The sequence below is a fragment of the Pseudophryne corroboree genome, chromosome 8 (assembly GCF_028390025.1).
Source record: "Pseudophryne corroboree isolate aPseCor3 chromosome 8, aPseCor3.hap2, whole genome shotgun sequence".
Lineage (NCBI taxonomy): Eukaryota > Metazoa > Chordata > Amphibia > Anura > Myobatrachidae > Pseudophryne > Pseudophryne corroboree.
In genome coordinates, this window is record NC_086451.1 from 436,578,891 (window position 1) to 436,594,060 (window position 15,170).

The 15,170-nt window shown below is 48.6% G+C and overlaps 1 long non-coding RNA gene across 1 annotated transcript in view; it reads left to right on the forward strand.

Moving 5' to 3' along the window:
- Nucleotides 1-8,855: 8,855 nt before the first annotated feature.
- The window catches only part of LOC134947931 (uncharacterized), a 33,690-nt gene continuing 27,375 nt past the window's right edge, over nt 8,856-15,170 (forward strand). Inside the window, exon 1 of the long non-coding RNA XR_010182867.1 lies at nt 8,856-8,894. This is a non-coding gene — a long non-coding RNA (uncharacterized LOC134947931). The remainder of the gene's footprint in view (nt 8,895-15,170) is intronic.

The window sequence follows — 15,170 nt, forward strand, 5'->3', positions numbered from 1 at the left end:
GTAAGTTCCTGCGGGTGACAATGTGAAGGGGAAAGGTGTCCCCTGGGCTCAGGGAATGATATAGGGCATATCTTTGTATCCTAATTTACCAGTTATATAAAGAGTCCAAGCAATGGGCATTTGTCTACAGTATTCAATCTGTCACCACAGAGGAAAACCAAGTTCTATAAAACTTTTGGTCAACAAAGCCATCATAAACAAAGATGATAGCTTGAATGCAGTTGGTTGCTATTAGCAACAGCTCCACCTTTGCTCTTTAGAAGGTTTAATGAATCTACCTCTTAAAGATATTCCCTTCTGCCCAATCTCTGGGCAAGGAATAATGTCAGCTTTGTTATTGTGAGGAGACATATCTTGTAGGCTGCATTGTATTCTGGGACCCTTGGAACTACATCAGGGAATTGTCTCTAAACCGGTCCAACACCAGCAAGAAAGACCTGGGGCATGAAGAAACCTCAGAAACGCGCAGGTCTTCATCAAGCTGCCAGTTGGGCCTTTGTTAGAACATTCCATTGTCCAGGACAGGTGCATTTACATCAGTGCTAACTCCTCTCCCCTGGCAATCACCATTTACGTACTGTAGCCCACCCAGTCAATATGCTGTTGGCCTGCTTGGCTCGGTCCACTTGTCTCTGGTTTACAACCTTGTGACTAATATTTTTTTTTCTATCAAATCCTCACCTTGACAACCGGTCTTATTTCTTATTTTATGATGTCTTACTTGCCAGTGAGCCTAATTAATTTCCAATACCTACTTAAAGGGATGTAGGACTGAAGAATGCCCTTGCCGGAAAGCTATCAGCGTCTTATCTTGATAGCTGAGTGTGTGTTCACTAAGCTTTACCTCCTTACTCAGCTCCCAAGGTCAATGTCAAATTCCATAAAATTGAATCTTTGTTGTCACGTTACTTTCTATCAAACTCCTTGGAATGAAGGGCAAGAGAAAGTTTACACTATGAGGAGTAGATTTATAAGAGTTGGAATGTCGATAAGTCAGCAGGGCCTGGTGTTGGTCTGGATCGATCAGAGACCATCTCTTATATAGTCCCAAGGGTACCAGAACCAATAAGAATGTAGCTATCATTTCTCTATTGCATCGTAGAAAATGATAGACTGACTCTGATTGTTTGCAACGGGCAACATCACCATTTATAGTAGCTTTAGTTTACCTCAGAATGTCCTTAATTTACATGGTGCAGACAATAGTGCGTTTCTGCGGGAGCATGTCCGGGGAATATGCAGGATTGTTACATGATTTTCTCCAATCCCCATAACCCTTTGCCAGACACTATAATCTGGATATCCAAGTTTCTGCAGAGGAAGCTTTTGGTCCTGTCAAACCTGCTCCCACAAATTCTGCTCCATCACCTAACACTTGTTATCTGAAGCCCTGGGAATACCATAAGAACCCTAGTTTTATTTTTCTAGTCATACATCCCTCTTCTTACTGCCGTAATGCTGCCTGGGGGATTACAGGAAAGAGGGATTTTCCATAAAATCAACATTTTTCGTATGGCTGAATTAAATAAAAAGTAAATGGCTAATACTAAATCTCCATGTAAATGGCATCTGACGATGACAAGCGAAGCAGAGATGAGTGAGATAGTGAGATAATGGCAAGCATTTTAGTATATATAGTTTTGCAGTAGAACGGGTCCTTTCTCAGAGGTGCAAAGATCCAGCAATATCATTTTTTAAATTCACCAATTTGCGGAATGCCCTGCTGAAATATTTTACATCAATTTGCGTTTTTGCAAAAATGTATGGTCTACAGTATGAGTAGGTTTGGGAAGCAACAAAAAGGATGGATTATGCTATGTGCTGCACCTGTGGTTCAACTAAGGATCTACGGTGTAAGGCCAAGTTCCAATGGTGAGTGTGCAAAATGTTGGGTGTGGTATGTAGGGTCGACCACACTTAGGTCGACAGTGTCTAGGTCGACCACTATTGGTCAACAGTAAGTAGGTTGACAGAGATTTTAGGTCGACATGTTCTAGGTCGACATGACATAAGGTTGACATGAGTTCTTTCACTGGTTTTGGTGTAGTTTCCTCCGTACATTAGTGCACTGTGTCCCCTCGCATGACTCGCTTCACTCGTCATGCTTCAGGCAAGGTGCCTCTCTCCGCTACCTCTGCGCTCGGCACAGGTTCCATTCCCAATTGTAGTCCACGTGGATCGTAAAGTATAAAAAGTTCAATTTTTTTTTTAAAACCTATGTCGACCTTTTGTCATGTCGACCTAGAGTCCCTGTCGACCTAGAAACCATGTCGACCTACTTACTGTCGACCAATAGTGGTCGACCTAGACATTGTCGACCTAAGTGTGGTCGACCTAGAGACCGGATCCCCAAAATGTTTGCAGCCATATGTGGACTGAGGCAAATATTTTTGGGAACAATTTTGAAAATGTTACTAATCTCTATTCAGATATGTCTATAGGTGAACAATTATACATTTATTTATCATGTTTTCCTAGCACACACATATTCCGCAGCACTGTACAGAGAATATTTAGTCATTCATATCAACCCTGCCCCAGTGGAGCTTACAATCTATATTCCCTATCACATGTACATGCACACATAGGGTTTATTTTGTGTTGGGAGCCAATTAACCTAACCTAACAGAGTGTGAGAGGAAACCGGAGAACCCAGAGTAAACCCACTCAAGCATGGGGAGAATATATAAACTCCACATAGTCAGGGCCATGGTGGGAATTGAACCCATGTGCTTTGAGGTGTACACCATCCGCGCTGTTTTTGAACAACGTGGATTTGCTACAATCACAGCATTTTGTAACTGAGGGCTAACATGTCTGTCTAGAGATGAATAGTATCACTCATTTTATTCTGAAGAAAGTACAAAGCAACTGAAATATTTACATCTCATTGGCTATAAGTAAGAATACACAGATTAACAAATATTATTGCATATAGTGCTGGGTTATATAAATATATATATATATATATATATATATATATATATGTATATCTATATATACACACATACTGGGGTGTGGTATGAGTTGCCGGCGGCCTGGTCCCCGGCGGCCAGCATACCGGCGCCGGGATCCCGATCGCCAGCTTGCCGACAGCGGGGCGAGCGCAAATGAGGCCCTTGCGGGCTCGCTGCGGGCACGGTGGTGCGCTACGCATGCCACGCTATCTATTCTCCCTCCAGGGGGGTCGTGGACCCCCAAGAGGGAGAAAAAGTGTCATTATGCCAGTTGTCAGGATTCCGGCGCCGGTATACCGTGCGCCGGGATCCCAACAACCAGTATACTGAATACCACCCTACATACTGTACACAACTAACTGTGTTCCTGCTGGTTACTTTCACAGATTAATGATGCACCAGTTACTGTGATGACCATCTGAAGTTGAATCCTTCCAGCTCGTCCTCCAGCTGACTGTAACCCATTTAATAAATATTGCCTGATAATGAATCTCTGTAATGTGGATATTGAAGCTTTATGTGGAGAGAGATTTGTCTGCCTGTGGTAAGGGCACAATATCTCCAATAACCATAAAAGCAGCTTCACTCATACTGTATATGCATGCTTTAAGTCATTCTATTATATAGCTACACATAATGATATACAGTAGTCGTAATATATATTATATAAACAAAATATAATTATATAAATATATATATATATATATACACACATATATACTGTACATACATAATGTAACCGCTTATCCCAACTAGAAATTACCAAAAGGTGATAAAGATCCCAGAAAGTGAGCAATCGATCGCCCTATATACATTTTCTAAACGAGGATATCAAGATAAACTCAAAAATGTTTAATTATTGATGACGATTTTACCAGCAATCCTACACAAAGACGAGAAATCGTCACAGAACGTGGCAATGTGTGCAGGTAATACACATCCTACAATCTCAGTCTAAACTAATAAAAAAAAATAGAAAAGAATCACAGATCCTCCTGTTAGATATTTCTACAGTTTTAGATGTTGTAAAATCTTACAGATATAAAGCAACGATTTATCTTAATGTAGGACAGCTTCCTTCAGATTTAGGGGCCTATTTATCACCATCCGCATCCAGGAGGTGGATGACAGGTGATAAAATCACCCAAACTCGCACTGCGATAACTGATTACATCGCAGGGATGTATCAATTATCGCATGCAGGGACAGAACTTGTGGTCAAGCTCTGTCCCTGCGATGACACTCCGCAGCATCATCGGGGTATTTTTTGTAAAAATACCACGATCTCCTGCTGCACATGCGCCACCCCCGCCGACATCGCTGCTACCGCCCAACGCGCCGTGGACCTCCCAAAGCAGGATATATACTCACCTGTCCAGGAAGCCGGTCCACGCAGCTTCAGGAGGCTGCCGGGCACCGGGTCCTACTCCTACGCTGTGACCCCCCGTGCTGTAAAGTGCGCTGCCGTTTTGCAGCGTCACCTTACTGCACCGGGGTCACATTGTAGCATATGGGGGACCCGGCTCCCTGGACAGGTGAGTATGTTTTTGTTTGTTTTTTACACTGTGATCAGCTTGTGTGTCCATCGGATACACATAGCTGATCACTCTGCCGGGTCCCCGCTCAGGGGCAGAGAAAGCTGGGCAAAAGGGTGCTTATCGCAGTGCTGCCCTGTGAACTTGCCAGCCTGAGCTGGCGAGATTATCACAGGGCACACTGCTGTATTTTTTCACATTTTTTTTTTTTTTTGTAAATTTGGCCACATCGCATTTCCCATTATAAGTATGGGGAATGTGATGTGGGTTACTAAAAAAAAAAGTGAATTACAGGGTTTGGAGCAGTTTTTCATGAAAACTGTTCTAAATGCCCTTTAATACATTTAGGGGATACTAAAATAAAGTGAAAAGGGTGTGAAAACAGAAAACACCCCTTTTCACAATATTTTAGTAAAAATAATGTTAATAAATAGACCCCATACAAGGCACTGAAGGAGGAGGGGGGGGGGGGGGGGGGGCGTGAGAGTTGCGGGTGGAGTCTCCTAGCTGCCAATGAGAGCTCTGAGGGGAGGAGCCTCTCTCAGCTCTAGTGCACAGCTTGCTAGACTGACAGTAAAGCCTATTATATTATAGATAGGGGTGCAGGCACTCTGGGGTTCTATGCTGACTACAGGGTGTGCACAGCCTATTGTCATTCTATCTCATTACTCCCAAAAGACATTTACGTTTCATATATGGCAATTCCTAATTAGAGATTTTAGGCTTTAACTCAACTGAAACATAATTTTTATACTATTTTTCTGAAACCATTGCTATCTATGCACATACAAATTCTCCACTAATGTGCAAAGCAAAGGGGATGTAGTTGGCATCCCGGTGCACGGAATCCCGACAGAATGCTGGAGCCAGAATCCCGACACCTACCAGAATACCGATGTTGGCATCCCGACAGGTGGGATCCCGAACGTAAGTATTCAGAGGAGGTAAGGGTTAGGCTGTGGGGCGAGGGTAAAGTCTAGGCTGCGGGGAGGGGAGGTTAGTGGTTAGGCTGGGGGAACCGAGGGTTAGGTTTATTTAGGCTGCGGGGAAGGGAGATTAGGGGTTTGGCTGGGGGAACTGAGGGTTAGGTTTATTTAGGCTGCGGGGAGGGGAGGTTAGGGGTTAGGCTGGGGGAACCGAGGGTTAGGTTTAGGCTGCAGGGAGGGAGGGTTAGGGGGAGGGAGAGGATTAGGCATAGCTGCTTCCTGCACCCCTGTCGGCATTTCAAACAGTCGGGATTCCAGGGTCGGTATTATTACCGTCAGGATCCCGTAACCAACCCGGGTGTTGTCCAGGTCACAGTTGCACTGTATATGCCAGGGATGGATTAACAGAGGAGGGGGCCCATATGCAGACTCCGTATTGTCCCCCTCCTCTCTGTGGCACTGTAGAGCAGTCTGGTATTGTGCCAGAGTCTACTGCGCATGTGCAGATCTTCAGAAACACAGCAGTACTGCACACATGTGGCGGACATTTTCTTGGTGATTTTATGCCGCGGCTGCAGCTCTGACTCCAGAAAAGTATTTAAATATGGGTGCAGTGTGTGAGGTGTGGGCCCTCCACAACAAATGGCGGAACTTTTTACATCCACTGTTAATTCCAGCACCAACCGGTAACAGTTACCAACTTCCAGGATGCACAGCGGAAATGGATCCAGTCTATATTTACAGACCCCAAAGCCTCTGCATACGGTGCAATGGTGGTAGTCCTGCCACTGTACTGCACCTATCCCGTAACAGTCAACAACGAACCACCGTCCCCACCTGCCTGGTCCGTCTTTTACAAAATATGGTGACTGTGCAATGGTGCCACTTTGTGATGTAGATAACGGCTTGCTTCAGTAATAGGAGGAGTAAGGTTCTCTCATGCAGTATTGCACTGGCGTGCGCAGCACATTTTATTAGGGGGTGCACTGTCGGAGGGGTGTGTCTAGCACCGCCTTTTGGGCGTGTCTAGCACAATCTATTGATGATCAACGCATATAAAATATCCACCCTTGTACCAATCCTAATAAAGCAGATACATTGTCAGATGTTGTGGTGTGCACCAAACAAACACCCCTGATGGCAATCAATGCAATTACACTGCTCCTACTCAGCCTGGTCTGGCTCCCCCTCTCTTTCCCCTGCAAGCTGCAGCAGCTTACTTACAAGTCAGTAACTGAACTGACACTGACAGTCGCAGACTAGTACCGCTGCTGCTGCTGGAAAAACAAGTGACGTGTCAATGCTGCTGCAGACCGCCTGCCAGTACTGAACTTGTCTTCCTAAGAGGAACGCTGGCTGCATGCTGATCCTCATCAGTGGCTGGCGTTGGCATAGCATAGAACGAGAGAGGTGGGCATGTGGCGGGTGTGACGGGTGGGCGTGCGAGTATCACACTGTTTTTGTACGTGGAGGTGGAGCTGGGAATTTGAAAGCCGGTGGCAGTGGCACCCTTGATTAACCCAGGCGTCCGGTCAGTAATGCAGTCCTGACAGGGTGCAGCGCAGAGGGGACAGTAATCAGCCTGCTCGGTGATTGCTGCATCATGCATGTGAGATCGGAGTGCCAGACATTAGGGGGTGCCTGTGCGCACCAGGCACCCCCCCTGCGCACACCTATGCAGTATTGGGACATCACAGCGGTACTTACAGGGCTCTTGCACACCGTCATTGGGTTATACATTACTTGCTATGTACTTTGAATATTTTATAGGCATTTTATGTGGTAGTAGTCGTGTGCTTAATCCCTGTGTACATGATCTGCTCAGTGGTAATCAGATGGGCAAATACACTGTTTTCATTATTAACTGATTGTATTCTGTGGCAGCAAATAAAATGGCTCATTTCTGAAATATACAGTGGATGTTTTTATTTATGTAGTGTGCACAGTATGCAATGTAAGACAAAATTGTCATTGTAATGAATACACCACTAACATGGGAACAACTAACTGAACCATTAATACGGAGAAAAATAGTATGTCGATAGTTTCAGAAGACAGTAGTCAGCGCCCTTACACCCACCTCTCACTGTCCTCACCGGAACTAGACAGAACTTGGCAGCCGCCCATACTGCTAGTGTTTTACTTTACTGCAGCAGTACTAATCAATCAGCACCATTACCAAGGACAATGTTGCTGCCGTGCGGGCCATAGTTGAGGTGGACGCCAGGGTGTCCGTGGCCCAGTTAGAGAAGAGATCCATCCACTTGCTACTCCTCGAAAAGCTGGGACTGAGCAAGGTTTCTTCAGGCTGGGTGCCCCATCAGCTGACTCTGGTTGCTACATCAGCTGCCTGGAGAGCAGAAGATGGCTCGGGTGACTTCTTGCCGCAACATGCTGGCCGGGTTTGATGGTGGTTGCTCAAACTGTCTGGGAGAGCATCAGTGGAGATGAATCCTGGATCTACAGTTTCTACCCCAAGGCCAAACAACAGTCGGCCCAGTGGACCCCAGGTGGTGGTGCACCGCCAGAGAACTTCCGGCGCGAGTGTACTATGGCCAAGCAGATGGTGGCTGTTTATTTGTGGCCAAGACTGGTCATGTAGCTACTGTACCACTCGTGCAACAGCACACCGTCACTGGGGACTGATACGCAAACCAATGCCTGCCACAAGTGTTGGAAGACATTTCCAGATACCATCCAAGAACTCAAGCTCGTGATGACCTTCTCCATCAAGACAATGCTCCTGCCCACAAGTCCAGGAAAGTGGTGGATTTTCTGGCCCATGAACGCATCCAGGAGCTTCATCATCCCACTGTACAGTCCAGACCTGGCCCCCTGCGACTTCTTTGTGTTCCCACAAATTAAACGAAAGATGCGTGGGATTCGTTCTGAGTCACCAGAAGTTGCAGTGGAAGACCATCATCCAACATGAAGAAGTTGTACTGGTCCAGCTGCTTCACCAAGTAATTTGTGCACATGCAATTTTGCATAGACTCCTCTGGTGAATAATTTGAAAACAATGAATGTTCACTTATTGCACACCCCTTGTATCTCTCTCCAAGGTTTAGTAAATACACACTTTATTCTCTCTTCAAGCTTTGATAAATATCCCCCAGGTCCATTAGGGCTACAGAGAAGCGGATACAGCTAAATGTGGTATAAAGGCAGCATAAAGGTTATCAATAAAAAGTAGATCATTCTACGTGCAGTTGGGGAATAAAACTACATACATTGAGTAGACATATTCTTTATTCCTGTCTTTTTCCTCTGTGGTTTCTTGAGTGTAAATATATATAGCCAGCTCGACATCCCAAAGACACATAAGATATTAGGGCTGTTTGTCACAGATAACACTACAATTCCGCTTCTTACTGTATCTCTTCCTGAGGCTGAATGAAGAGAACTGGGGAAAAACACACAGACAAGAAAGAGGCAGATGGACAGACTGGCTCTGAGGCACCATGACTGGCAGACAGGTGATACAGACACCGTAACAGGAGGCATGTGATACAGACAGTGACAGCAGTCAGGTGATACAGACGCAGTGACAGGGGATAGGTGATACAGACAGTGACAGGATACAGGCGATACAGACGCAGTGACAGGAGGCAGGTGATACAGACACAGTGACAGGATACAGGTGATACAGACGCAGTGACAGGAGATAGGTGATACAGACGCAGTGACAGGAGATAGGTGATACAGACGCAGTGGCAGGAGATACAGACGCAGTGACAGGAGGCAGGCGATAAAGACGCAGTGACAGGAGGCCGGCTATACAGACGTAGTAACAGGAGACAGGTTATACAGATGCAGCCACAGGAGGCAGGTGATACAGACGCAGTGACAGGAGGCAGGCGATACAGACGCAGTGACAGGAGGCAGGCGATACAGACGCAGTGACAGGAGGCAGGCGATACAGACGCAGTGACAGGAGGCAGGCGATACAGACGCAGTGACAGGAGGCAGGCGAGACAGACGTAGTGACAGGAGGCAGGTTATACAGATGCAGTCACAGGAGGCAGGTGATACAGACGCAGTGACAGGAGGCAGGTGATACAGACGCAGTGACAGGAGACAGGTGATACAGACGCAGTGACAGTAGGCAGGCGATACAGTCGCAGTGACAGGAGACAGGTGATACAGATGCAGTGACAGGAGACAGGCGATACAGACAGTGACAGGAGGCAGGTTATACAGATGCAGTGACAGAAGACAGGCAATACAGGTGCAGTGACAAGATACAGGTGATACAGATGCAGTTACAGGAGACAGGTGATACAGACAGCGACAGGAGACAGGTGATACAGACGCAGTGACAGGATACAGGTGATACAGACGCAGTGACAGGATACAGACGCAGTGACAGGAGACAGGTGATACAGATGCAGTGACAGGAGGCAGGTGATACAGACACAGTGACAGGAGGCAGGTGATACAGACGCAGTGACAGGATACAGGTGATACAGACGCAGTGACAGGAGACAGGTGATACAGACACAGTGACAGGATACAGGTGATACAGACGCAGTGACAGGAGACAGGCGATCCAGATGCAGTGACAGGAGGCAGGTGATACAGACGCAGTGACAGGAGGCAGGTGATACAGACGCAGTGACAGGAGATAGGTGATACAGACGCAGTGACAGGAGGCAGGTGATACAGACGCAGTGACAGGAGGCAGGTGATACAGACGCAGTGACAGGAGGCAGGTGATACAGACGCAGTGACAGGAGGCAGGTGATACAGACGCAGTGACAGGAGATAGGTGATACAGACGCAGTGACAGGAGACAGGTGATACAGACGCAGTGACAGGAGGCAGGTGATACAGACAGTGACAGGAGGCAGGTGATACAGACGCAGTGACAGGAGACAGGTGATACAGACAGTGACAGGAGGCAGGTAATACAGACACAGTGACAGGAGATAGGTGATACAGACACAGTGACAGGAGACAGGTGATACAGAAGCAGTGACAGGAGACAGGCGATACAGACGCAGTGACAGGAGACAGGCGATACAGACGCAGTGACAGGAGGCAGGCGATACAGACGCAGTGACAGGAGACAGGCGATACAGGTGCAGTGACAGGAGACAGGTGATACAGAAGCAGTGACAGGAGACAGGCGATACAGACGCAGTGACAGGAGACAGGCGATACAGACGCAGTGACAGGAGACAGGTGATACAGACACAGTGACAGGAGACAGGTGATACAGAAGCAGTGACAGGAGACAGGCGATACAGACGCAGTGACAGGAGACAGGCGATACAGACGCAGTGACAGGAGGCAGGCGATACAGACGCAGTGACAGGAGACAGGCGATACAGGTGCAGTGACAGGATACAGGTGATACAGATGCAGTGACAGGATACAGGTGATACAGATGCAGTGACATGATAGAGGTGATACAGACGCAGTGACAGGAGACAGGTGATACAGACGCAGTGACAGGAGGCAGGTGATACAGATGCAGTGACAGGATACAGGTGATACAGACAGTGACAGGAGGCAGGTGATACAGACGCAGTGACAGGATACAGGTGATACTGATGCAGTGACAGGAGACAGGTGATACAGACGCAGTGACAGGAGGCAGGTGATACAGACAGTGACAGGAGGCAGGTGATACAGACGCAGTGACAGGATACAGGTGATACAGACGCAGTGCCAGGAGACAGGCGATACAGGTGCAGTGACAGAATACAGGTGATACAGATGCAGTGACAGGATACAGGTGATACAGACAGTGACAGGAGGCAGGTGATACAGACGCAGTGACAGGATACAGGTGATACAGACGCAGTGACAGGAGGCAGGTGATACAGACGCAGTGACAGGAGGCAGGTGATACAGACACAGTGACAGGAGATAGGTGATACAGACAGTGACAGGAGATAGGTGATACAGACAGTGACAGGAGACAGGTGATACAGACGCAGTGACAGGAGGCAGGTGATACAGACGCAGTGACAGGAGGCAGGTGATACAGACACAGTGACAGGAGACAGGTGATACAGACAGTGACAGGAGATAGGTGATACAGACGCAGTGACATGATAGAGGTGATACAGACAGTGACAGGAGATAGGTGATACAGACAGTGACAGGAGACAGGTGATACAGATGCAGTGACAGGAGGCAGGTGATACAGACGCAGTGACAGGAGACAGGTGATACAGACACAGTGACAGGAGACAGGTGATACAGACACAGTGACAGGATACAGGTGATACAGACGCAGTGACAGGAGGCAGGTGATACAGACGCAGTGACAGGAGATAGGTGATACAGACGCAGTGACAGGAGGCAGGTGATACAGACGCAGTGACAGGAGGCAGGTGATACAGACGCAGTGACAGGAGGCAGGTGATACAGACGCAGTGACAGGAGATAGGTGATACAGACGCAGTGACAGGAGGCAGGTGATACAGACGCAGTGACAGGAGGCAGGTGATACAGACGCAGTGACAGGAGGCAGGTGATACAGACGCAGTGACAGGAGATAGGTGATACAGACGCAGTGACAGGAGGCAGGTGATACAGATGCAGTGACAGGAGACAGGCGATACAGACGCAGTGACAGGAGACAGGCGATACAGAAGCAGTGACAGGAGGCAGGTGATACAGACAGTGACAGGAGGCAGGTGATACAGACGCAGTGACAGGATACAGGTGATACAGACGCAGTGCCAGGAGACAGGCGATACAGGTGCAGTGACAGAATACAGGTGATACAGATGCAGTGACAGGATACAGGTGATACAGACAGTGACAGGAGGCAGGTGATACAGACGCAGTGACAGGATACAGGTGATACAGACGCAGTGACAGGAGGCAGGTGATACAGACGCAGTGACAGGAGGCAGGTGATACAGACACAGTGACAGGAGATAGGTGATACAGACAGTGACAGGAGATAGGTGATACAGACAGTGACAGGAGACAGGTGATACAGACGCAGTGACAGGAGGCAGGTGATACAGACGCAGTGACAGGAGGCAGGTGATACAGACACAGTGACAGGAGACAGGTGATACAGACAGTGACAGGAGATAGGTGATACAGACGCAGTGACATGATAGAGGTGATACAGACAGTGACAGGAGATAGGTGATACAGACAGTGACAGGAGACAGGTGATACAGATGCAGTGACAGGAGGCAGGTGATACAGACGCAGTGACAGGAGACAGGTGATACAGACACAGTGACAGGAGACAGGTGATACAGACACAGTGACAGGATACAGGTGATACAGACGCAGTGACAGGAGGCAGGTGATACAGACGCAGTGACAGGAGATAGGTGATACAGACGCAGTGACAGGAGGCAGGTGATACAGACGCAGTGACAGGAGGCAGGTGATACAGACGCAGTGACAGGAGGCAGGTGATACAGACGCAGTGACAGGAGATAGGTGATACAGACGCAGTGACAGGAGGCAGGTGATACAGACGCAGTGACAGGAGGCAGGTGATACAGACGCAGTGACAGGAGGCAGGTGATACAGACGCAGTGACAGGAGATAGGTGATACAGACGCAGTGACAGGAGGCAGGTGATACAGATGCAGTGACAGGAGACAGGCGATACAGACGCAGTGACAGGAGACAGGCGATACAGAAGCAGTGACAGGAGACAGGCGATACAGACGCAGTGACAGGAGACAGGTGATACAGACACAGTGACAGGAGACAGGTGATACAGACGCAGTGACAGGAGGCAGGCGATACAGACGCAGTGACAGGAGACAGGCGATCCAGATGCAGTGACAGGAGGCAGGCGATACAGACGCAGTGACAGGAGACAGGTGATACAGACGCAGTGACAGGAGACAGGTGATACAGACACAGTGACAGGAGACAGGTGATACAGACACAGTGACAGGAGACAGGTGATACAGACGCAGTGACAGGAGGCAGGTGATACAGACGCAGTGACAGGAGACAGGTGATACAGACACAGTGACAGGAGACAGGTGATACAGACACAGTGACAGGAGACAGGCGATACAGACGCAGTGACAGGAGACAGGCGATACAGAAGCAGTGACAGGAGACAGGCGATACAGACGCAGTGACAGGAGATAGGCGAGACAGACGCAGTGACAGGAGGCAGGTGATACAGACACAGTGACAGGAGGCAGGTTATACAGATGCAGTGACAGGAGGCAGGTGATACAGACACAGTGACAGGAGGCAGGTTATACAGATGCAGTGACAGGAGATAGGTGATACAGACGCAGTGACAGGAGGCAGGTGATACAGACGCAGTGACAGGAGGCAGGTGATACAGACGCAGTGACAGGAGATAGGTGATACAGACGCAGTGACAGGAGGCAGGTGATACAGACGCAGTGACAGGAGGCAGGTGATACAGACGCAGTGACAGGAGGCAGGTGATACAGACGCAGTGACAGGAGGCAGGTGATACAGACGCAGTGACAGGAGATAGGTGATACAGACGCAGTGACAGGAGACAGGTGATACAGACGCAGTGACAGGAGACAGGTGATACAGACAGTGACAGGAGGCAGGTGATACAGACACAGTGACAGGAGATAGGTGATACAGACACAGTGACAGGAGACAGGTGATACAGAAGCAGTGACAGGAGACAGGCGATACAGACGCAGTGACAGGAGACAGGCGATACAGACGCAGTGACAGGAGGCAGGCGATACAGACGCAGTGACAGGAGACAGGCGATACAGGTGCAGTGACAGGAGACAGGTGATACAGAAGCAGTGACAGGAGACAGGCGATACAGACGCAGTGACAGGAGACAAGCGATACAGACGCAGTGACAGGAGACAGGTGATACAGACACAGTGACAGGAGACAGGTGATACAGAAGCAGTGACAGGAGACAGGCGATACAGACGCAGTGACAGGAGACAGGCGATACAGACGCAGTGACAGGAGGTAGGCGATACAGACGCAGTGACAGGAGACAGGCGATACAGGTGCAGTGACAGGATACAGGTGATACAGATGCAGTGACAGGATACAGGTGATACAGATGCAGTGACATGATAGAGGTGATACAGACGCAGTAACAGGAGACAGGTGATACAGACGCAGTGACAGGAGGCAGGTGATACAGATGCAGTGACAGGATACAGGTGATACAGACAGTGACAGGAGGCAGGCGATACAGACGCAGTGACAGGAGGCAGGCGATACAGACGCAGTGACAGGAGGCAGGCGATACAGACGCAGTGACAGGAGGCAGGCGAGACAGACGTAGTGACAGGAGGCAGGTTATACAGATGCAGTCACAGGAGGCAGGTGATACAGACGCAGTGACAGGAGGCAGGTGATACAGACGCAGTGACAGGAGACAGGTGATACAGACGCAGTGACAGTAGGCAGGCGATACAGTCGCAGTGACAGGAGACAGGTGATACAGATGCAGTGACAGGAGACAGGCGATACAGACAGTGACAGGAGGCAGGTTATACAGATGCAGTGACAGAAGACAGGCAATACAGGTGCAGTGACAAGATACAGGTGATACAGATGCAGTTACAGGAGACAGGTGATACAGACAGCGACAGGAGACAGGTGATACAGACGCAGTGACAGGATACAGGTGATACAGACGCAGTGACAGGATACAGACGCAGTGACAGGAGACAGGTGATACAGATGCAGTGACAGGAGGCAGGTGATACAGACACAGTGACAGGAGGCAGGTGATACAGACGCAGTGACAGGATACAGGTGATACAGACGCAGTGACAGGA